Raw genomic sequence first — 23,995 nt, forward strand, 5'->3', positions numbered from 1 at the left:
TATTTTTTCCTTTTATCTAATCTGAGATTAAAATGTAACTTAAAAATTATTCTTCATTAGGACACAATTCTGATTCCGTGCAGTACAATTAATTTTCTTTTCGGTGCAGCTTAAGAAGGAAATATATCAAGCTAGTCCTTGCCCTTCTAAATAGTAGGTAAACTGTGTGCCCATCTGTCAGTTTCTGCTTCTTTCTCTGAATCACAGACCAGCGAGCTCTCTGGGTTGAGTGATCTGTTTATAGTGGAGCTTGAGTTTGTCAATACATTTCACTAAGTATTTCCACTAAAAGCAAAACTGTCATTCAAAATGAATCATAAGGTTACTGTCAGTTTCTGAACTTGAGACATATAAGCTAATATTGGCTAAAAAACAGATTTCTTTCATGTATATCAACTCAACTAATGAAGCTTAGTGATTTGGAGACTTTCTGTCATGTAAAACAGGAGTGATTGTGGCATTTTAGTCATACATTGGCATATAAAACTTCCAACTTGAACAGTTTCTGTCTTTGGTACATCAAAATGACAAGGTATCTTTAAAACTAACTGTTTACTACCAAGTATATTGAAACAGGGTGAATGAAACAAAAGTAAGGATGGAGGAAATCAATTACTGAGAACTAATTCATCCAAACTTGAAAGGAGAAACTATATCTATACACCCTTCAATCATGTCCAACTCTTTGCAACCTTTTGGACTATAGGCCACTAGGCTCCTCTGTCCATGGGATTCTCCAGGCAAGAATACTTGAGTGAGCTGCCATGCCCTCCTTCAGGGGAACTTCCCAATCCAGGGATCAAACCTGCATCTCTTATGTCTCTACCATTGGCAGACAGGTTCTTAACAACTAGCACAACCTGGGAAACTCCTCTTCAGTTTGTAGGAAAATATATCAAATGCACTGCTAAACTAAAGTGTTAGTTAGTCATTTCTGACTCTTTGTGACCCCATGGACTGTAGCCCACCAGGCTACCTCCCATGTCCATGGAATTCTCCAGGTATGTATACTGGAGTGGGTTGCCATTTCCTTCTCCAAGGGATTTTCCCAACCCAGGGATCAAACCCGGTCTCCTGCATTGCCAGCAAATCCTTTGCCATCTGAGCCACTAGGGAAGCCCTAAATGCACTGATGATATAGCATATATTTGCCTTTCCATTAAAAAAAAAGGCTGATAATAATGAAATGTGGACAAGATATTTATTGAATAAAACCTCATGTCTCTTTCTGTGAGGAATCATATTTGGAATTTTATCTATTAATATTTAATGGCTAGCATTGTACACCTGGGTGTTGATCCCCACTTCTGAGATCTTTCTGAACCTTATACATTTTCCTCTTTTACCTTTCTTGTTCTTCCTTAGGCCAAGTTTTGTTGACTATTAAAAAAAAAAAAAGTGAATTGACTGTTTACTTACAAAGAAGGGCAATAAGGAGACTTTATCAGGGACCCCTTAAATTTTCTTTATTCCTGGCAAAATGTCTTATTACATGGTTCAGTTTATCCTATCAGAAGTGTGTCAAGGAAGACCTTCAAAGGGCCTGAGATTTTAGTCTACTTGAATAATCACAAGTTAGCCTGTTTTATTTTCACAGAAGCTGACCAGAGACCCAAGACTCCTGAGACGGAAACAAAAAACTTTACTATTCACAGCATAGTGGGAAGCAGGCGCCTCTTGCTTGTGTGGGTTCTTCTTGCTCTCCAAGTTTCATGGGGTGAAATAGAGGGGCCCAAGTGGATCCTATGCTTGCAGAGGATCTACATCACAGCTGAGGGATCTCAAGCTTAGAAAACTTCAATCTTTAATAGCATGAGTTGTAAGGAAACCAGACCTTTGCTCCAGAGGTGAAGTTATTTCTCTCTCCAGGCTTGCTTGCTACACAAATATATTTGGGAAAATAGCTGATATGAAAGATTGTCAGTGCTTCTGTTCTGACAATGTGAAAAACTGTGGAAAATATCATGGAGAATTATCTTCCAACAAAAGTTACGCTGGACTTAGTTCAACATTTTTGTAATATGAAGAGCAGGCATCTGCCTAACCTTAAACTCAAAAAGTGTGAAATAGCAAACAGAAGAAATGCTCTCTAGCAGGATAGAACTAATCCAAGTAATTTATTAAGCTTCCAATTACATATGGCCTTGTATTAGAACTATACCAAGCAAATTACCTGTTAAAAACATTTCCTTCCTTAACTACTTCATTTAACATCAAACGAGAGTAATGTTCTAGAAATATGTTTATTCCAATTGCTTTGAAAATAAAACTCTGCCTTAGGAGCAGGGTCATTAGGCATATTTAATGTGTGAACAGAGAAATAAAGAAAGATAGGTAGATGGATAGATACACAGATGATAGTTTTTCTTTTTTATAATTGCACATAATGCAAAGCATTCATTGAAGATTGGCTGATGGCCTCTTTTTTGTGCTATGTTCTTGAGGTGAAAGGAGGAGAAGGGTTATTGAATTGGAAGATATGATTGCTACCCGCAAGGACTCATTTTCTCTGTGTCAACAGACAAAATTGTGTTTACTCCTTAGGCTGTGTTCACAGATACATATTGGAATGTCTGAACTCGCTCAGAAGAAGAATAAAAATAAATTTAATTAAAGATATGTTGGCAGGTTTATTTAAATTTTGGAAAAATAAACAACTTGACTTTTCCATGAGTTTCTGTGCATTATAAGAGTTTAATCTTCCCTGTGTTTTTTCATATTGGTTGTTATTTTTTCAATTACTAGGTTTCTGGCTTTTTCACATCATCTGGTTTACCTGTATGTGATATATGGTTATACATTTGCTATTTATGGAGTTATTTAGATTATAGATGCAATACATTTATGAATCACATAAATACAGATGGAAAGATGGACTCCATTGTTGACACAACCATGAGTTAAGTAACCACAACAGAGCCAAGGATCTGAGAGCCTCTGAGGTGGTGCAGAGTGGGAAACCTTCACCTACAGGTGCTCATTTAAGGAAAAATGAATGGGAGTAAGGAAGAAGCGAGAGTCATGCTCAATTCTATGTTAATGGCTGATTGAGAAAGAGGGAAATAGTAGACTCTTTCTTTCTGTCCAGTGAAAAGCCATCTCTCCTGAATCTCCACTCTGAGCAAAGTAAACAGCCCACCCACAAAGGGTTTTAGGGGTGTCTCATTCTATTTTACCTCCTACTGTGTGTTCTGACTTGATAATTCTACCATTTTATAGTCCTTCAAGTTAGCATCTACCTTTTCTCTGTAAATAGGATAATCACTTGGAATTTGGCTATAATATACAGGTCTTTGTATTTGATTGTTTCACTGAAGCAAAAACTTAGAATTGAATATTTCAAACTGCATACATTTTATAGTTGAAATATTCTGTATTTAAGATATTTATAAGATGTAAAAATTTTCCTTTGAAAGTCACATTGTGCATGTGTGTGTGTGTGTGCGTGTGTAAGTGATGACCTGGAGTTACTGAAAGTCAAGTCATGACCTCAATGAAAATCTAATAATTATTTTATTTTCTATGTGTGTGTTAGTCACTCAGTCGTTCCGACTCCCTGCAACCCCATGGGCTGTAGCCTGCCAGGCTCCTCTGTCCATGGGATTTTCCAGGCAAGAATACTGGGGTGGGTTGCCATTTCCTTCTCCAGGTTATTTTCTATAAGGTTCCTAAAGAATACAAAGGTCACTTTACTTCAAAGACTCCTACATCCTGAAATATAAAGTACATGAAAAGTAATTAGTACACCAGAAAGAATTTGACCTATAGAAGAGAAGGAGATTGTGTTTTATTTGGTTGCAAATTCATCAAGCAAGTATGTCGTTTATTTCCATCAGCTCAACAATACTTTTATCTACTTTCATGATGCTTTAAAAAAAAGCCTCCAGCACAGAATATGCAAGTTCCTTGAGTTGGCAGAGTCTAGGCAGCATAGTGATTGACAGCTTGGAGAATCTTTGTGATTGGCACTAGACGTCCATTCCCTCCAGGGGGACACTTTGCATGCTGCCACTAAAAATCATGCCAGCCTCTCTCTTACTTCTTCCAAAATCTTTTATTAGTAAATTCCTCCTGCTGTTCCACCTGAGCCACTAGACACCTATATGCTTGCTTCCCCAGGAAGGAGAAAATAAGATATTAGCTGAAGGACTGCATTCAACACCAGCGCTTCAAAGGCGAACCACAGTGACATGTCTGAAAGCCAAGTCAAATTCCCAGGTGAAAAAGCTGAAAAGATTTTCTCTTGTTCCTTATTTCTAAAAGGGTGCCAAATATTCTAAATCTCCTCCATAATTTTTCTCCTCTTACTTCTCCAGTTCTCTCTAACATGGGAAGGGTCCTGGACATAGCTGGTGATCAAGAGAAGAAAGATCTAAGACATCCTTCTAATCTCCATTCTTTTCTAATATTTTATTTTTGATCGGATGATGAGTACTTTACAATATTGTGATGGTTCTTGCCATATCCAAAATTTTTTATTTTTACTTAGAAAAAGTTTGAAGATCTCTCCTGATCTCCTTTTTTTATCTAAGTAAGAATGCAAAATTGTGAATATGAGACACACCCATCTTCTCCTTTCTTCATTTTCTAACATAAAAGCATTGGGAAAATATACATTAGACTCCAGCCATACTGGTCTTTTTCTTTCTCAAACATTCCAGTCACTCTTGATTTTGCAACAGCTACATTTTGGGGAGTCAGAAATGCTCTTGTCCCTGCTCAGTCACTTCAGTATTAGCCGACTCTTTGCAACCCTATGAACTGTAACCCGCCAGGCTCCTCTGTCCATGGGATTCTCCAGGCAAGAATACTGGAGTGGGTTGCCATGCGCTCCTCCCGGGGATCTTCCTGATCCAGGAATTGAACTTGCATCTCTTATGACTCGCATTGGCAGCCAGATTCTTCACCACTGGCACCACCTGGGAAGCCCAGAAATGCCCTTAACAAATACTTAGTTATTTAATATGTTCTACTTTTATGAATAAATGAAGCAAAATAGGATGCTAAGCAATTCTGCACTAAGCTTTATTATTAAATGCATTAGGTAAAAATAACTACAAGTTACTCAGGGATTTCTGTTTTATGGAAAACTGAATCTATCCTTCCCTTTCCCCCAAACAAGGAACAGTTATGTTTCTTTGATACGTTTAATGTAGCTAATTTCTAGATTTCCCTAAATATTTTCTGTACCTAAAGAGAAGAGCCATTTCAAAAAAGTCAGCTCCCCTCCAGACCTATTCTAATTCTTAAAGAGACCTGATGGCATAAAATATGGAAGGGATGGAGGAAAAGATTGACCTGTATGAATTAATACTGCATGCAAAATAATGTGAAGTAGCATCTCCAACTTAAATGCCCTTAACGATGTCTCTGTTCCTCAGTGTTAGGAGCTAAGTTGTAGAATTTCTGACAATTAATGTTTGACCTTGAGAAACAGAGGGAGAGGAGATTCTATACTCCAAAGAATAAAATGTCTGCAATTTATACTGAAGAATAAATGGGAAGGGAACTTGGAGAGCTCTGACCCACCTATAAGGCTTGGCAGAAATCCTCTTGACTTTGGAAAGTATAAAGCAAGAGGCTGGATTTAATGTGTGGGTCATGAGTAGAATTTCCAGAAAGAAGAGTAAGGCTTAGATGGTGAAGATTAGAAAAAGATCAGTCAGTTCAGTCACCCAATGGTGTCCGACTCTTTCAGACTCCATGGACTGTGGCGTTCCAGGCTTTCCTGTCCATCACCAGCTCCTGGAACTTGCTCAAACTCACCTCTATTGAATCGGTGATGCCATCCAACCATCTCATCCTCTGTCGCCCCCTTCTCCTCCAGCCTTCAATCTTTTCCAGAAAAAGGAGAGAATCATTTTCAAAGAGAGAAACAGAGACAAGACCAGGGTAGATATTCTAGAACACTCTGAACATAAAAAACAGCTTCTGAGGCACAAGTAATCAACTATTTGATGTGCAATTTAAAATATTTCTCTCCTGGTTTAAATGTTTCTCTTGGTACCAGAGGAAGAGCCTGATACTTTCTAGAGCTTTCTGTAATAGATTTCTAGAGAAGAAAACACCAGGAAATGAAGAGAAGCATAGCCCACTCCATGTAGTCCTCTCAGCTGACCCCAAAGACAGGAAAAGGCCAAGATGAAGAGTTGTTGGTTGAGCAGCTTCAGTGGGTGAGCAGCAGGGAAGTGAGCGATGGTTTATGGTAGAGCAGAGAACAGGGTAAGGGTGTTGTGTGGGAGCAGCCACATGTCAGACACAATGAGGGCATGAACAATGAGACAACCCTGCTTCTCTTTCTAAGGTAATAGGTGTAGGGGATCATCAGTTAGAGAGAGGAAAACTGACCCATGGGTTACCTGTGCTGCAAAATCGCATGCTTCACAGTTAGAAATTTCTATTGAGCATCAGCAATAATAGAGATATGTATCAAAGGCTCACCACTTTGATATAATTGATGTGTTCATCGGTAAAGAATCTGCCTGCCAATGCAGGAGACGTGGGTTTAATCCCTGGTCCAGGAAGATCCCCTAGAAAAGGAAATGGCAACCCTCTCCAGTATTCTTGCCTGAAAATCCCCATGGACAGAGGAGCCTGGTGGACTACAGTGCATGGGGTCACAAAGAATCCAACCTGACGTAGCAACTGAACAACAAGAGTAAAATGGTGTTTGACTAAAGGGTACTATGTCGTGAAGGGCACTGATTGCTCACATTTATACTAAAGCTTGCTGCTTTAAGTAAGTTTTTAGGAAGAAGTCTGATGTTAGCTCATCAATTTTATATCATGCAATGTTAATGAAATCTCTTGGTTTCCACACAGTAACAGTGCTAAATGGAGGTTTAACAATAATGAACAAAATGACTAATAAATACGGTTATTGAACCAATTAATGAACGCCCACATTTATAAAACAGAATTATAAGGCAGCAAATATATTTTTCAGAAGATGACTCAGTAGGATGTTTGTTAAGAGGTCAAGACTTTTAAAATATGAATAAATTCCCCAAATCAACATATGCAACTTTCCTAAAACAATTCTACCTTTAAAAAGAGAAATGTTCCTGTAAATAGCAAAATATCAGTCTTGCCAAAGACTGTTCATTTGGTTCTCAGAACACTCTGAGATCATTTCTCTACTTCCAGGCATCCCTGTTCTCCGTTGATCCTGAACACTGCCATTTGTTTGAATGTCTTAAAATATCACATTAATATTATTCTTCCACCCAGATTTTTTGTGGTCCTTCATTGCTTATTAATATTAAACTTAGGTCAAATTTCTCTTCCTGGGGTTTATGTTTTACCATATTTTTCCAGTTATCTATTTGTTCAGTCGCTAAGTTGTGTCTGACTCTCTGCAACCCAGTCCTTCACCATATCCCAGAGCTTGCTGAAACATGTCCATTGAGTCAATGATGCCATTCAAACATCTCATTTTCTGTTATCCTCTTCTCCTCCTGCCTTTAATCTTTCCTGGCATCAAGGTCTTTTCCAGTGGGTCAGCTCAACACATCAGGTGCCCAAAGGATTGGAGCTTCAATGCTACATAGCAAATCATCCCCAAACTAACTGATTTGAAACAATACCTTATTATCTTTCACGGTTTCTGGGGGTCAGGAATTCATAAAGTGGTCTGGCATTAAGTCCTATATGAGTTTGCAGTCAGAGGGAGGCCGCAGCTAGAACATTGGGACTTACCTGGTATAAAGGAAACCACTTTTCTCAATGTTAGAGTTTCTCCATGTGGTCCTTCTACAGGTGGTACATTGGGCTTCATCACAGCATGATAACCTGGGGGCAGTCAGATAGCTAGCATGACAGTTAAAGGTTCTAGTGTGATTATTACAAAGAAGTAGGCAGAAGCTTTTATCTGCCTGTATAATGCACGCCTGTGTCTGTGTGTTAGTTGCTCAGCAGTGTCCCACTTTGTGACGCCATGGACTGTAGCCCACCAGGCTCCTCCTCTGTACGTGTAATTCTTCAGGCAATAACAGTGAAGTGGGTAGCCATTTGATAGCTTATGGTGAATTTGATAGCTTTCGGATTCGTGATCTCCGAAGAAGATTTAACTTTGGAACCAGGGACCAGGCTTGATCACTCAAGAGTTTTTGTGCAGCAGAGTTTTATTCAGGTAAGAAAACAGACAGAGAAAGCTTCTGACATAGACATCAGAAGGGGGACAGAGAGTGCCCACCTCGCTAGTGTTAGCAAGGGAGTTATATACTTTTTTACTTGGTTATTGCAATAAATCAAAAGAGGGTCTCAAGGTTGTAAAGATCTTACTAGACCCACTCCCACAATTTATGTTTTAAGATGACAGAATTAGAACTAACAATAGAAAGATCTTAACAGACCCATTTCCCTAATATACAATTTAAGATAATAGGATTAGTCAGAAGGTTTTCAAGAAGGAGAAACTGTCCTCAAGCAGGATACATTGTTGTTATATAATCCTTACTAAGGAATGTAGGGGAAAAAAAAGTTTGTCCTTTCCTCCTCCTTGAGAGCCCCAGACCCCTTTCTCCTCCTTGGGGACCCTGGACTTCTTATCAGCCTGCCTAGGAATTGACTCTCTCACATTCCTTTCTCCAAGGGATCCTCCCAACCAAGAGACTGATCCCAGGTCTCCTGCACTGCAGACAAATTCTTTACCATCTGAACTGCCTGGGAAATGTATATTGCATTATACATATAATGCAAATGTATCCTTAAAAACTCAGTTCGAATATCACCTTCACCAGAAATCTCTTTCTGATTCAGATTTCTTTATAATTCTACTTTTTGGCATCCCCAATCCACCCAGTAAATATTTCTGTTAAAGTCTGACTTTGGGGAAAATAGCAGCACGTACTAATCATTGATTGAGAGATAAATCACTTTCTTTAGACTAGCACTTCAACTTGGGGAATAGCTCCATGTGTCTTCTGGGAAAGCCTGGAGTGTGAACCAGGTATTAATCTAATGATTATGTGAGGTCAGAAGTAAGTGTGGATGAGAGATGAACAGAGTAAGACAGCTTCAGTTATTTCAGTAACAGAATCATGAGGTTTGTAGACATCACTGAATGTGTCTGATTCACACCATATAAATGGTAAGTTGTGAATACAGAAGGTCTCAATGCCATCATTCTACTGACAGTTCCTGGAAATTCTAAGCTGCCCTTGAACTTTCCAAAAATATAAATAATCAGGCAGTGAGTCTACCTCTACAAGCAATTTTTCTACAGACCTTGAAGTCACAGTTTTTGTAACCACACTTCCTAATTCCTAGCAAAGTTCTGATTTACTCATTTTAACCCAGCAAAACTATGGATACTATACCTTTTATTCTCAAAAGTGCCCTAATTTAGATAGTAAATTGTATTGTCACCAAGGCCACATTTTTGATGTGAAATAGATCTTTCCATATAAATTTGCAATTATTTTAAATTCAACACTAGCCAATTATTTCAAATAATAATAGATGATATTTTATTCTACTTTTTTATTATTTTTATTAAATCCATTTACATACAATAATATTTATTGATTTTAATTATACTATTTATTGAATGTTGACAAATGCAGTCATACATGCATACAGTGCTTTATGATACAGAGAAATTCCTTTACCCTATAAATTTTTCTCATGCCCCTTTCCAATTTATTTCCCCACTTCCTCCAGGCAGGTTTAGTTCTGATTTCTATCACCATTCTTCAGTTTGGGTATCCTGAAAGTTCATATAAGTGGAAATAAATAGCATACTCTCTATTTTTTTCAAACTTTTTGCTTCTTTTGCTCAAGGCAATGTTTGGACATTCACAGACGCTGTTGTGTATATCAGTCATTCATTCCTTCTCATTACAGGATAGTACTCCAGGAATGCATATACTGTAGCGTTAAGTAAGCTACAGATTAGTAAGATTAGTAAGCCATTCTTCTGAGATGAGTGTGCAGGTTATATTCAGTTTGAGCTATTATAGGACAAAGCAAATATAAATATTACAGGACGTTTTTGTGACCCAAAGTTTTTATTCTTCTTGGATTAAGTACCCAGTAGTGAAATTGCTATGTCATAGAGTAAAGTGAAAGTGAAGTGAAGTAGCTCAGTTGTGTGTGACTCTTTGCGACCTTATGGACTGCAGCCTACCAGGCTCCTCCGTCCATGGGATTTTCCAGGCAAGAGTACTGGAGTGGGTTGCCATTGCCTTCTCCAGGGAATCTTCCTGACCCAGGGATCGAACTTGGGTCTCCTGCATTGTAGGAAGACACTTTACCATCCGAGCCAGAAAAGGTCATAAAGTAGGTATATGAATAAATTTACCAAACCACTATCAAACTCTTCCAACTGGTTGTATTCAATGCCATTCTTTATTCCTAGCATCACTGTGTGAGGCTACCCATTTCTCCACGTCATTTCCAACACTTGGTATGTACAATCCATTCAGTTATAGTTGTAGTAGTGAAAATAACCTTTGACTATTAATCATAATCAAAAGCAATTTTTAAAATTTTTTTCACAAAAATATAATCTAACATGAGCACTGAAAATAGAAGTATTTTAATTAAGGGAAACAATCACAAAATAATAGAACTGATTTTGAATCTTCTAATTTTCCATATTGAAATATTTTTAAAGATTTGTATAACAACAATTTGAAAAAGGAAAAGAGACTGGCAGAACCCACATTTATTTTGACTGTAGTTTTCTTCAATTAACAAGATAGTTATCATATTTCAACTTTAGAAATTATTTTAATTTGTGCTTCTTAATAGGTCAATATCATTGCAAAAGGGGTTTGAGCATTTGTTTTTCATGGTGAAACTGGAAAATATAGAAAAAACCTTAAAATCATAAAGTTTGAAAATTTTTTACCAATTAAAAAATTATATTCTTCTTAGTTCAGCTCACTTTAGAGTGACATTAATCATAAAGGTATGTTCAATGAAAATGAGGAATGAAAGCTCTGAAACCAAAATACACAAGGCTAATTTTGTTAAAAGGTTGTGTTGTCAAAGAAGATCATACAAAATATTACTTAAAAATGAGTTATTGTTAGCTACAGTTAGCTGAGTAGCAGTCTCAGCCTGAAAATGTGCTCATCTCTGTTTTTAAACATCTGATTATAGTTTTAATGAATATGTTTTATTAAAGAATATTTTAAAAGCCTTAGTACAGTGTTAGGCTAAGTAAAAGTTATCTGAATTCAAGATAGAATTCAACATTTGTAGTACCTACCCACATAGTCAATGAAGCTATTGACCCAAAGGTAATTTACCTGTAATCAGCTGAATATCTCAGGCTATTCAGTGGAACAACCCAAATTATAAAGTGAAAATCTATTACACTTATGGCTCATTATTATCCAAAGATGAAACTCTACAGTGTAATTTTGGGAAAAGACATTCAATGACTAAAATTAATCATCAATCACCACATTAGTAGAAATCCATTACTCTTGTCTGTCCAGGATATTTGGATAAAATTCATTTGATGAATCTTCATGAATGATAACTTTTTTGCTAAGGAGTCAATTAGAAACACAATTTAATATTAAATAGATACACATACTTATTAGAGCTACATTACCATTCAATTTTCTTGTTTAATTTATAATATATTATTAACATAGCCAACATCCATTCCCAACATCTGTTTGATCATAGCAAAAGCAAGAAAACCATCTGAGTTCAGTTCCATTCAGCTGATCAAGTCATGTCCGACTCTGCGACCACATGGACTGCAGCATGCCAGGCCTCCCTGTCCTTAACCAACTCCCAGAGTTTACTCAAACTCATGTCCATTGAGTCAATGATGGACAATCCAACAATCTCATCCTCTGTCGTCCCCTTCTTTCACATTCAATCTTTCCCTGCATCAGGGTCTTTTCCAATAAGTCAGCTCTTCGCATCAGGTGGCCAAAGTATTGGAGTTTCAGCTTCAACATCAGTCTTTCCAATGAACATTCAGGACTGATTTCATTTTGGATGGACTGGTTGGATCTCCTTGCAGTCCAAGGGATTCTAAAGAGTCTTCTCAAACACCACAGTTCAAAAGCATCAATTCTTCTGCACTCAGCTTTCTTTATAGTCCAACTCTCACATCCATACAGGACTACTGGAAAAACCATAGCCTTGACTAGATGGACCTTTGTCGGAAAAGTATTGTCTCTGTTTTTTAATATGCTGTTTAGATTGGTCATAACTTTTCTTCCAAGAAGTAAGCATCTTTTTATTTCATGGCTGCAGTCACTATGTGCAGTGATTTTGGACACCCAAAAAATAAAGTCTATCACTGTTTACACTGTTTCTCCATCTATTTGCAATGAAGTGATGGGACCAGATGCGATGATCTTAGTTTTCTGAACGTTGAGCTTTAAGCCAACTTTTTCACTCTCCTCTTTCACTTTCATCAAGAGGGTCTTTAGTTCTTCACTTTCTGCCATAAGGGTGGTGTCATCTGGATATCTGAGGTTATTGATATTTCTCCCGGCAATCTTGATTCCAGCATGTGCTTCCTCCAGCCCAGCGTTTCTCGTGATGTACTCTGCATATAAGTTAAATAAGCAGGGTGACAATATACAGCCTTGACATATTCCTTTTCCTATTTAGAAGCAATCTGTTGTTCCATGTCCAGTTCTAACTGTTGTGTCCTGATCGGCATGCAGATTTCCCAAGAGGCAGGTCAGGTGGTCTGGTATTCCCATCTCTTGAAGAATTTTCAACAGTTTATTGTGATCCACACAGTCAAAGGCTTTGGCAAATTCAAGAAACCAGAAATAGATGCTTTTCTGGAACTCTCTTGCTTTCTTGATGATCCAGCAGATGTTGGCAATTTGATCTCTGCTTCCTCTGCCTTTTCTAAAACCAGCTTGAACATCTGGAAGTTCATGGTTCACTTATTGTTGAAGCCTGACTTGGAGAATTTTGAGCATTACTTTCCTAATGTGTGAGATGAGTGCATTTGTGCAGTAGTTTGAGCATTCTTTGGCATTGCCTTTCTTTGGAGTTTGAATGAAAACTGACCTTTTCCAGTCCTGTGGCCACTGCTGAGTTTTCCAAATTTGCTGGCATACTGATTGCAGCACTTTCACAACGTCATCTTTTAGGAATTGAAATAGCTCAACTGGAATTCCGTCACCTCCACTAGCTTTGTTCATAGTGATGCTTCCTAAGGCCCACTTGACTTCACATTCCAAGATGTCTGACTCTAGGTGAGTGATCACACCATCATGATAATCTGAGTCATGAAGATCTTTTTTGTACAATTTTGTGTATTCTTGCCACCTCTTCTTAATATCTTCTGCTTCTGTTAGGTCCATACCATTTCTGTCCTTTATCGAGCCCATATTTGCATGAAAAGTTCCCTTGGTATCTCTAATTTTCTTGAAGAGATCTCTAGTCTTTCCCAGTCTATTGTTTTCCTCTATTTCTTTGCATTGATCACTGAGTAAGGCTTTCTTATCTCTCCTTGCTACTCTTTGGAACTCTGCATTCAAACGGGTATATCTTTCCTTTTCTCCTTTGCTTTTCACTTCTCGTCTTTTCACAGCTACTTGTAAGACCGCCTCAGACAGCCATTTTACTTTTTTGCATTTTTCTTGGGGATGGTCTTGCTCCCTGTCTCCCGTACAATGTCATGAACCTCCATCCATAGTTCATCAGATACTCTGTCTATCAGATCTAGTCCCTTAAATCTATTTCTCACTTCCACTGTACAATCATTAGGGATTTGATTTAGGTCATACCTGAATGGTCCAGCGGTTTTCACTACTTTCTTCAACTTAAGTCTGAATTTGGCAATAAGGAGTTCATGATCTGAGCCACAGTCAGCTCCCAGTCTTGTTTTTGCTGACTTATAGAGCTTCTCCATCTTTGGCTGCAAAGAATATAATCAATCTGATATCAGTGTTGATAGTCTGGTTATTTCCATGTGTAGAGTCTTGTGTTGTTGGAAGACGGTGTTTGCTATGATCAGTACATTCTCTTGGCAGAACTCTATTAGGCTTTGCCCTGCTTCATTTTGTACTCCAAGGCCAAATTTGCCTGTTACTCCAGGTGTTTCTTGACTTCCTACTTTTGCATTCCAGTTCCCTGTAATGAAAAGGACATCTTTTTTGGTTGTTAATTCTAGAAGGTCTTATAGGTCTTCATAGACCATTCAACTTCAGCTTCTTCAGCATTACTGGTCAGGGCATAAACTTGGATTACCATGATATTGAATGGTTTGCCTTGGAAACAAACAGAGATCATTCTGTCATTTTTGAGACTGCATCCAAGTACTGCATTTCAAACTCTTTTGTTGATTATGATGGCTACTCCATTTCTTCTAAGGGATTCTTGCCCACAGTAGTAGATATAATGGCCATCTGAGTCATATTCACCCATTCCATTCCATTTTAGTTTGCTGACTCCTAAAATGTCGACTTTCACTCTTGCCATCTCCTATTTTATCACTTCCAATTTGCCTTGATTCATGGACCTAACAACCAAAATCGATCTACTTCTGCTTTATTGACTATGCCAAAGCCTTTGACTACGTGGATCACAACAAACTGAAAAATTCTTCAAGATATGGGAATACCAGACCATATTACCTGCCTCCTGAGAAATCTGTATGCAGATCAAGAAGCAAAATTTAGTACCCAACATGGAACAATGGACTGATTACAAATTGGGAAAGGAGTTTGTCAAGGTTGTACACTGTCACCCTGCTTATTTAACTTATGTGAAGAGTACATCATGTGAAATGCTGGGTTGGATGAAGCACAAGCTGGAATCAAGATTGCCGGGAGAAATATCAATAACCTCAGATATGCAGATGACACCACCCTTATGGCAGAAATCAAACAGCAACAAAAGACCCTCTTGATGAAAGTGAAAGAGGAGAGTGAAAAAGTTGGCTTAAAGCTCAACGTTCAGAAAACTAAGATCATCGCATCTGGTCCCATCACTTCATGGTAAATAGATGGAGAAACAGTGGAAACAGTGACAGACTTAATTTTCTTGGGCTCCAAAATCTCTGCAGATGGTGTTGCATCCACGAAATTAAAAGATGCTTACTTCTTGGAAGAAAAGCTATGACCAACCTAGGCAGCATATTAAAAAGCAGACTTTACTTTGCTGACTAAGGTCCACTTAGTCAAAGCTATGGTTTTTCCAGCAGTCATATATGAATGTGAGAGTTGGACTATAAAGAAAGCTGAGCACCAAAGAATTGATGCTTTTGAACTGTGGTGTTGGAGAAGACTCTTGAGAGTCCCTTGGACTGCAAGGAGATCCAATCTGTCCATCCTAAAGGAGATCAGGCCTGAATATTCATTGTAAGGACTGATGTTGAAGCTGAAACTCCAATACTTTGGCCACCTGATGTGAAGAACTGACTCATTGGAAAAGACCCTGATGCTGGGAATGATTGAAGGCAGGAGGAGAAGGGGATGACAGAGGACAAGATGATTGGATGGCATCACCAACTCAATGAACATGAGTTTGAGCAAATACCAAGCAAATTTTGTGATGGACAGAGGAACCAGAGAAACTTGTGTGCTTCAGCCCATGGGGTCCCAAAGAGTCAGATGCACCTGAACTACTAAACTGAATTGAAGTGATTAACATAGCATTCACCTAGTTTTGCTATCTAAAATAGTTACTAATTATGAGTCCCTTGTTTACTAGAAAAATACATAAATATATGTGAAATTCTTATTTTAATTTTATCAAAGCAAGAGTTAGAATGCATTAACTTGTGGGTGGCCTTGTGAAAGCACATATAGTCATTCATTGTGCTTCACTAAACATTATACATAAACAAAATTCCAGAAAGTTCAGATATGGAAAGAAATTAAAAGCATCCAAGCTTAAGAAAAGAAAAAGAAAAAGTCATAAAGAAGTCTTAAAGTACTTTCATAACAAAAGACATAAAATTAAAAAAAAAAAAAGACATAAAATTAATAAAGCAAAGTAAGCTTGCTTTCTACTCTCACAGAATGTCAACTAAACTCAAAACCTCCTACCACAGCTGATGCAGCCAGCCATTTAAAAATCTAGTACCCTATGTGAATACCATTCACCCCATGTTCTTTTCTTGGACTCAACTGAGCCATTAGCTTGTCTTGGAAGGGTTGTGGTATCTTTGTGCATTCTACCTTTATCTTCATAACTCAGTGATCTCAACCTTCCTATAAAACTGCTGTCATACTTAGGTTTAAGTCCAATATGTATTGAATGATTTGTTTATTCATTAGAAAATCTGATCAACTTTACTAGTATTTTTTATTAGGAGTACTCTTTTCATGGGGCTTCACTGGTGGTTCAGGCAGTAAAGAATCTGCCTGCAATGCAGGAGATGTGGGTTGGATCCTTGGGTTGGGAAGACCCCTAGAAGGAAATGGCAATCCACTCCAGTTTTCTTGCCTGGAGAATTCCATGGACAAAGGAGCCTGGCAGTTACAGTCCATGGGATTGCAAAGAGTCTGACATGACTGAGCAACTAACACTTTCACACTTTAAATACAATGTGGTCTGTGGTTTTAGTGGCCTACTTTTGACTTTGTTTTGGAACATAAGCACCTTTAATTTTAATCTAATGATTCTGCAGAACTTGAGGGTTTTTTGTTGTTGTTGTTTAGTCACTAAGTCATGTCTGACTCTTTTGTGACCCACAGACTGCAGCCTGCCAGGCTTTTTGGTCCACAGGATGTCCCAGGAAGAATATGGAAATGGGTTCCTGTTTCCTACTCCAGGAAATCTTCCTGACCCAGGAACTAAACCTGCATCTCCTGCATTGGCAGACAGATTCTTTACCACTGAGCCACCAGAGAGGCCCTTGAGGAGTTTTTAGAAACATGCATATTGCATTATAGTAGATAAACCTACAATGTGCAAGACACACATACATAATCACTTGTTAGGTGCTTCCACCATTCCCAACTTAAGAGCAAATGAGCCTATCTGGAAATATTTCTGTGTTTGCCCCAGCCCCACCAGTTTGCTGCCCACTTCCCCCCCCGCCCACACACATACACATGCATGCATGCCCCCAACTGGTTATAATCCCTCTACTGATGAGTGTGACAATTACATTAAACCTCTGAATACTGCAAGGTATACTGAAGGAGTTCATTCCTAAAATAACACCATTCAGTTCAGTCACTCAGTCATGTCCTACTCTTTGTGACCCCATGGACTGCAGCACATCAGGCCTCCCTTTCCATCCCCAACTCCCAGAGTTTACTCAAACTCATGTCCATTGAGTCGGTGTTGTCGTCCAATGATCTCATCCTCTGTCGTCCCCTTCCCCTCTCGCCTTCAATTTTGACTAGCATCAGGGTCTTTTCAAATGAGTCAGCTCTTCGCATCAGGTGGTCAAAGTATTGGAGTTTCAGCTTCAATATCCGTCCTTCCGATGAATACTCAGGACTGATCTCCTTTAGGATGGACTGGTTGGATCTCCTTGCAGTCCAAGGGACTCTGAAGAGTCTTCTCCAACACCACAGTTCAAAAGCATCAATTCTTCAGTGCTCAGCTTTCTTTATAGTCCAACTCTCACATCCACGATGGTAGGCACTTATTTAAGTATGATGGGGCATTCTTACAGACCTCTGAATGCTTGCATTCTCAGGAAGACCCAAATAATATGCACGAAAGTGTTGAAAATAATGGTAAATGTGAGAATTTTTGTCAAAACCAGAGCCTCTTATAGGAAATACCAAGAATTTTGAGGGAAGGTCTTTGTGGGAGTAAGCACAAGGTCAAATCAAGTTAAGTACCATCTAGAGCGACTGGAGAAGCTGGAAGGAACAGGAACATACTCCCTCTTCCTTTGCATCAATTTCACTTTATGGTCATTTAAAACTTTAACCTTATCACTGTGAAATATGTCTATTTATCTAAGTCAGGTTTCAGCTATGCATGCATGATTTAGAAGAGCTTTCTGAGGCCAGACATTTCAAGATTACCCCACCACTCATTCCATCCCCTTATTTTATTTTCTAACTAGAAAAATGTCAAGCAAATAATGAGAAAACGTTATTCTAAATGCCCACAAGTACACCAGCCATATTGAATATTTTGCTCCATTTGCTTAAATTAACACTTAAGAGGACCCTTGAAGGAGTTAATGCTTCCTTTGTATTCCACTATGATATATAACTCCCGGCCCCCCACCACCCCACAGAGGTGACTCATCTTCCTGAAGGCAACAAACATACTTTCTACTCATGACTTCATGCTTTCCAGATAAAGAGCGATCCTTAAACAACATAAAGTATTGTTTTCAGTATTTTCAAGTTCTCATAGATCACTTTATATAACACTAAATGCCTAGTTTATTTTTTCTCCTATTCGTTGTGTGCTTTTAAGAATTATCCAGGCTGATTAATGGATCCTAGAACACTCATTTTAATGACTATAAAAAATTCGATTGGGTGGATATGCCAGAATAATTCTATTTCTTTGATTGCCATTTTTCTCTATTGCAGGCAATGTTTCTAAGAACATTTTAAATATATATCACCCCTTGCATATGTACAGAAGTATTTCCATTTGTTTCCTAGAAATGGAAATGCCAAGTCATGGATTATACACAACTTCACCTTTAATGGACATTACCAAATTGTTATGCATGGTATTAATAGCAGCAATGCTAACTAACCATTTGTGCCACTCATCAAATATATCTTACCTCTGCTTTTCAGTCATTTCTGCCCATTAAATTTAAGTGGTATCATATGACTAATTCTGGCCAATGAGTAGTGAACAGAAGAGATATTGCTCTCTACTATTTTAAGCACATGAAGTTATTTTCTATTGTGTTTTAATTTTATTTCCCTTGATACTATCTAAAGAGGTTGTGCATTTCATTGTTTGTTTATTGACTCTTATGACTTATTGGCCATGGGGATTTCAGCTTCAATGAATTCATATAGTTACCAATTTTTCTGTGGCATTGTTTGCATTTTCTTAATTATTTGTCATTCATTCTGGATGGTGGGTCCATATCAATTAACATGGCATAAATTATCAGAGTCTTCTCCTAGGTTGTGACTTTTTTTTCCTTCTCATTTTGTATAATGTATCTTCAGCCACATTTTTAATACATTTAAAAACTTTAATGTATTCAAAATAAGCTTATCCTTTTATGATTTAAAACTTTTTACATATACACTTATTTGAAATAGATGTTCTTACCTCTGTCATATATGTTTTCTCATGATTTTGCTTCTTTTTTACTTGGAGTATTTTAGTAAAAAGAAAAATTATAATTTGTGACATAAATTACTATATTTCTTTTAAAAATAATCATAATCAAAAACATAAATTTTTATACAGTAGATTCATTTTTTAAAAATTATCCAATATTGGTAAATCAGACTATATTTTAAATACCAGAAGATAATCCATCACTTTTGAAACCAGTGCTAAAATATTTTGAATGATGTATAACTGCTTTCCATTTCTTGTCAAAGAAAGGATCTTAATTTTAGGTTTTGTAAAATGAAAAAAAAAAATGGTTCAGAATAGAATAGATTGATCAAAATAATATATTTTATTGTTACTAGTGAGATGATAAAGCCCAAAGGACATTCAGTGAAGGTTATTTTCTGCAATACTAAATGGATGTTTAAAGCATCAACAAAATGAGGCTTCTGTATATTTAAAGAGCCAACAAAATGAAGTTTCTATGAACATTAATGTCAGCTGATAATTCAGACCAACACTTCAAACAAGGATAATGAAAAATAAGAATTAAATATGCTTTTAAAAAATCATCCTAAAAGTAGCAACCATTAAATAAATACTTACAGGCCCAAACTTAGAAGAAAAAAAAGAGAATAAATATAAGATCAGAACTCAAAAGTTATTTTTTTTCCTGAAAATGTTTTTTTAAATTGTGGAAAAAAAGCTGTGAGATCTAATGGACTCGAGAAATAATGCAGGACCAAGGGAAAACTGTCCAAGTCCACAAGCCACCTGAGTCTCAAAATGTTTGGTTGGGAATTCTAATAAACCCCTTCCTTGAAACACAGTTTCAGAAGATTAGATTTCACAGTAAATATTAATTGCAGTTAAACTGGGTGGGGGGGTTTTGTTGATAAGTTGTTTCTGGCTCTTGTGACCCTATGGACGGTAGCCCATCAGGCTCCTCTGTCCATGGGATTTCCCAGGCAAGAATACTGGAGTGGATTGTCATTTCTGTCTCCAGGATATCTTTCTGACCCAGAGACTGAATCTCCTACATTGTAGGTGGATTCTTTATCAACTGAGCCACCAGGGAAGTCCCCTGCAATTAAACTAACCCTCTCCCAAAATTGTAATCCAGCTTCAAATCATCTGTGTGTAGTGAGGAATTCTCAAGCCTTGAATTTGGATTAAAGTGGTACAGGGGGAATGATGTGTTTCCATGGACAGCTCTGCACTGTCTTTTTTTTTTTTTTTTTTCATTTATTTTTATTAGTTGGAGGCTAATTACTTTACAATATTGTAGTGGGTTTTGCCATACATTGACATAAATCAGCCATGGATCTACATGTGTTCCCCATCCTGAACCCCCTTCCCACCTTCCTCCCCATCTCATCCCTCTGGGTCATCCCAGTGCATTCAATCTGGACTGGAGATCTGTTTCACACTTGATAATATATATGTTTTGATGCTGTTCTCTCAGATCATCCTACCCTCACCTTCTCCCATAGAGTCCAAAAGTCTGTTCTATACATCTGTGTCTCTTTTTCTGTCTTGCATATAGGGTTATTGTTATCATCTTTCTAAATTCCATATATATGCATTAGTATACTGTATTGGTGTTTATCTTTCTGGCTTACTTCACTCTGTATAATGGGCTCCAGTTTTATTCATCTCATTAGGACTGGTTCAAATGTATTCTTTTTAACGGTTGAGTAATATTCCATGGTGTATATGTACCACAGTTTTCTTATCCATTCATCTGCTGATGGGCATCTAGGTTGCTTCCATGTCCTGGCTATTATAAACAGTGCTGTGATGAACATTGGGGTACACGTGTCTCTTTCAGATCTGGTTTCCTCGGTGTGTATGCCCAGGAGTGGGATTGCTGGGTCATATGGCAGTTCTATTTCCAGTTTTTTAAGAAATCTCCACACTGTTCTCCATAGTGGCTGTACTAGTTTGCATTCCCACCAGCAGTGTAAGAGGGTTCCCTTTTCTCCACACCCTCTCCAGCATTTATTGCTTGTAGACTTTTGGATAGCAGCCATCCTGACTGGTGTGTAATGGTACCTCATTGAGGTTTTGACTTGCATTTCTCTGATAATGAGTGATGTTGAGCATCTTTTCATGTGTTTGTTACCCATCTGTATGTCTTCTTTGGAGAAATGTCTGTTTAGTTCTTTGGCCCATTTTTTGATTGGGTCATTTATTTTTCTGGAATTGAGCTGCAGGAGTTGCTTGTATATTTTTGAGATTAATCCTTTGTCTGTTTCTTCATTTGCTATTATTTTTCTCCCAATCTGAGGGCTGTCTTTTCACCTTACTTATAGTTTCCTTTGTAGTGCAAAAGCTTTTAAGTTTCATTAGGTCCCATTTGTTTATTTTTGCTTTTATTTCCAATATTCTGGGAGGTGGGTCATAGAAGATCTTGCTGTGATTTATGTCGGAGAATGTTTTGCCTATGTTCTCCTCTAGCAGTTTTATGGTTTCTGGTCTTACATTTAGATCTTTAATCCATTTTGAGTTTATTTTTGTGTATGGTGTTAGAAAGTGTTCTAGTTTCATTCTTTTATAAGTGGTTGACCAGTTTTCCCAGCACCACTTGTTAAAGAGGTTGTCTTTTTCCCATTGTATATCCTTGCCTCCTTTGTCAAAGATAAGGTATCCATAGGTACGTAGATTTATCTCTGGGCTTTCTATTTTATTCCATTGTTCTATATTTCTGTCTTTGTCTGCACTGTCTTGAACAGGAGCTGACAAAACCAACCTGCTAGCCCACCATCAGCTTCTGAAAATAAGATTTTATTCATATACAACCATATCCATTTGTTCTGTTATCAGTGGCTACTATAGCTCTACAATGGCTGACTTGAGTACTCACAGCACAGGCAGTATTGCCCAATATTTAGTATCTAGCTCTTTACAGGAAAAGTTTGCCCATCTCTCATCTAGAGTACATCCTTCTGTGTTATCTTAATGATTCTTAGTGAGGTATTTTCTCTTGATAAACTGTAGATATAGTTGATATACTTGATAGAAATACATAATAATTCTTGTCTATAGATATAAAAAGTACAGGTTCAATTGATTTCTTTCCCCCACCGTGGACAAAGTTAAGTTTTATCTCCAGTTTCACATTCAATTCAACATATTTCAAAAATTCAATTCAATATATTTCAAAAATGCTGAAATGAAAGTGAAACTGGAGATAATACTAACTTCATCCACAGTGGGGGAAGAAGTAAATCAATTGAACCTTTACTTTTGTGTGCATGTGTGTGTGTGTGTATATATGTGTGCATATATGTATATACGTGTATATATGTATATGTATGTATATGTATATATGTATATGTATATAATGAGTTAAATGAAATCCTTAACATATGATTGTATTCATATCTGTCTGAAAGTTATCTTTTTAAGTTTCTTTCAAAAAGAGTGCTCTCATTAATTTGTCACTGTTGGAGGTTAAACTACATAATTGTGTAACCAAGCCCACATTGACTTATTGATGAAATTGTAGGAACAGTGGGTTTCTTTAGGACATATTGTGATGTTGGTGGCATTTTGCACACAGTTTCATATTGACCTGTCAAACCTCAGCCAGGACAGACCCAGTAGGACCTGATATACTGAGACATATGAAATACATGACTCCACACATGGATACCTGTGCCATTTGTAGTATGGCATGTTTGTGTCCTTAAAAACATATGGATTCTGATACAATATACATTGCAGGCTTTCCATCAAAAATCAAATGTGGTGCATTTATAATTGCATTTGTGGCATTTAGTCCATTTTTGAAAGAAATTGATTCAGTGAGATCTAAATTTTGTATTTAAATTTTACACATCTGATGATTAAGGACATTTTCCACTGACTTGTTTTTTTGTCTTAGTCTGATCAGGCTGCTTATAACAAAATACCATAGTCTGATTTGAACAATGGATATTTTGTTTCTCAACCCAAGATCAAGATGCTAGCATGGCTGGTTTCTTCGAGAGGGCCTTCTTCCTGGCTTGTAGACAGTCATCTTCTTGAAGTATTTTTACATAGTGAGGGGGACAGAAAGCTCTAGTCTCTCTTCTTTTTCTTGCATGTGTGTGTGCTCAGTCACTCAGTCATGTCTGACTCTTTATGGCCCCATGGACTGTAGCCCACTGGGCTCCTCTGTCCGTGGGATTTCTCAGGCAAGAATATTGGAGTGGCTTGCCATGACCTCCTCCAGGAGATCTTCCCAATGGAGGGACCAAACTCACATTTCCTGCATCTCCTGCATTGATAGGAGGATTCTTTACCACTGAGCCACCCAGGAAGTATTTTCTTCTGAGAGCAATAATCCTGTCTTGAGGACCCAACCCTCATGATTCTTCTAATTATCTCCCAAAGACCTATCTCCAAATACCATCACATTTTGGATTAGGTCTTCAATAAATGAATTGGAGTGGGGGGCAGTCCAGAAACAAACTCTTAGTCTACAGCACATTTCAAAATGTGTTTCTACTTTGAAGTTAAGTGAAAGTCGTTCAGTTATGTCTGACTCTTTGCGACCCCATGGACTATACAACCCATGGAATTCTCCAGGCCAGAATACTGGAGTGGGTAGCTGTTCCCTTCTCCAGGGCATCGTCCCAACCCAGGTGTCAAACTCAGGTCTCCCACATTACAGGCAGATTCTTTACCAGCTAGAGAAGCCCAAGAATACTGGAGTAGGTAGCTTATCACTTCTCCAGTAGATCTTCCCGACCCAGGAATCAATCTCCCACATTGCAAGCAGATTCTTTACCAGATTCTACCAGGGAAGCCCTACAATCCACATACTTTCAAT

Source organism: Cervus canadensis, chromosome 16 (assembly GCF_019320065.1).
Source record: "Cervus canadensis isolate Bull #8, Minnesota chromosome 16, ASM1932006v1, whole genome shotgun sequence".
NCBI classification, from domain to species: domain Eukaryota; kingdom Metazoa; phylum Chordata; class Mammalia; order Artiodactyla; family Cervidae; genus Cervus; species Cervus canadensis.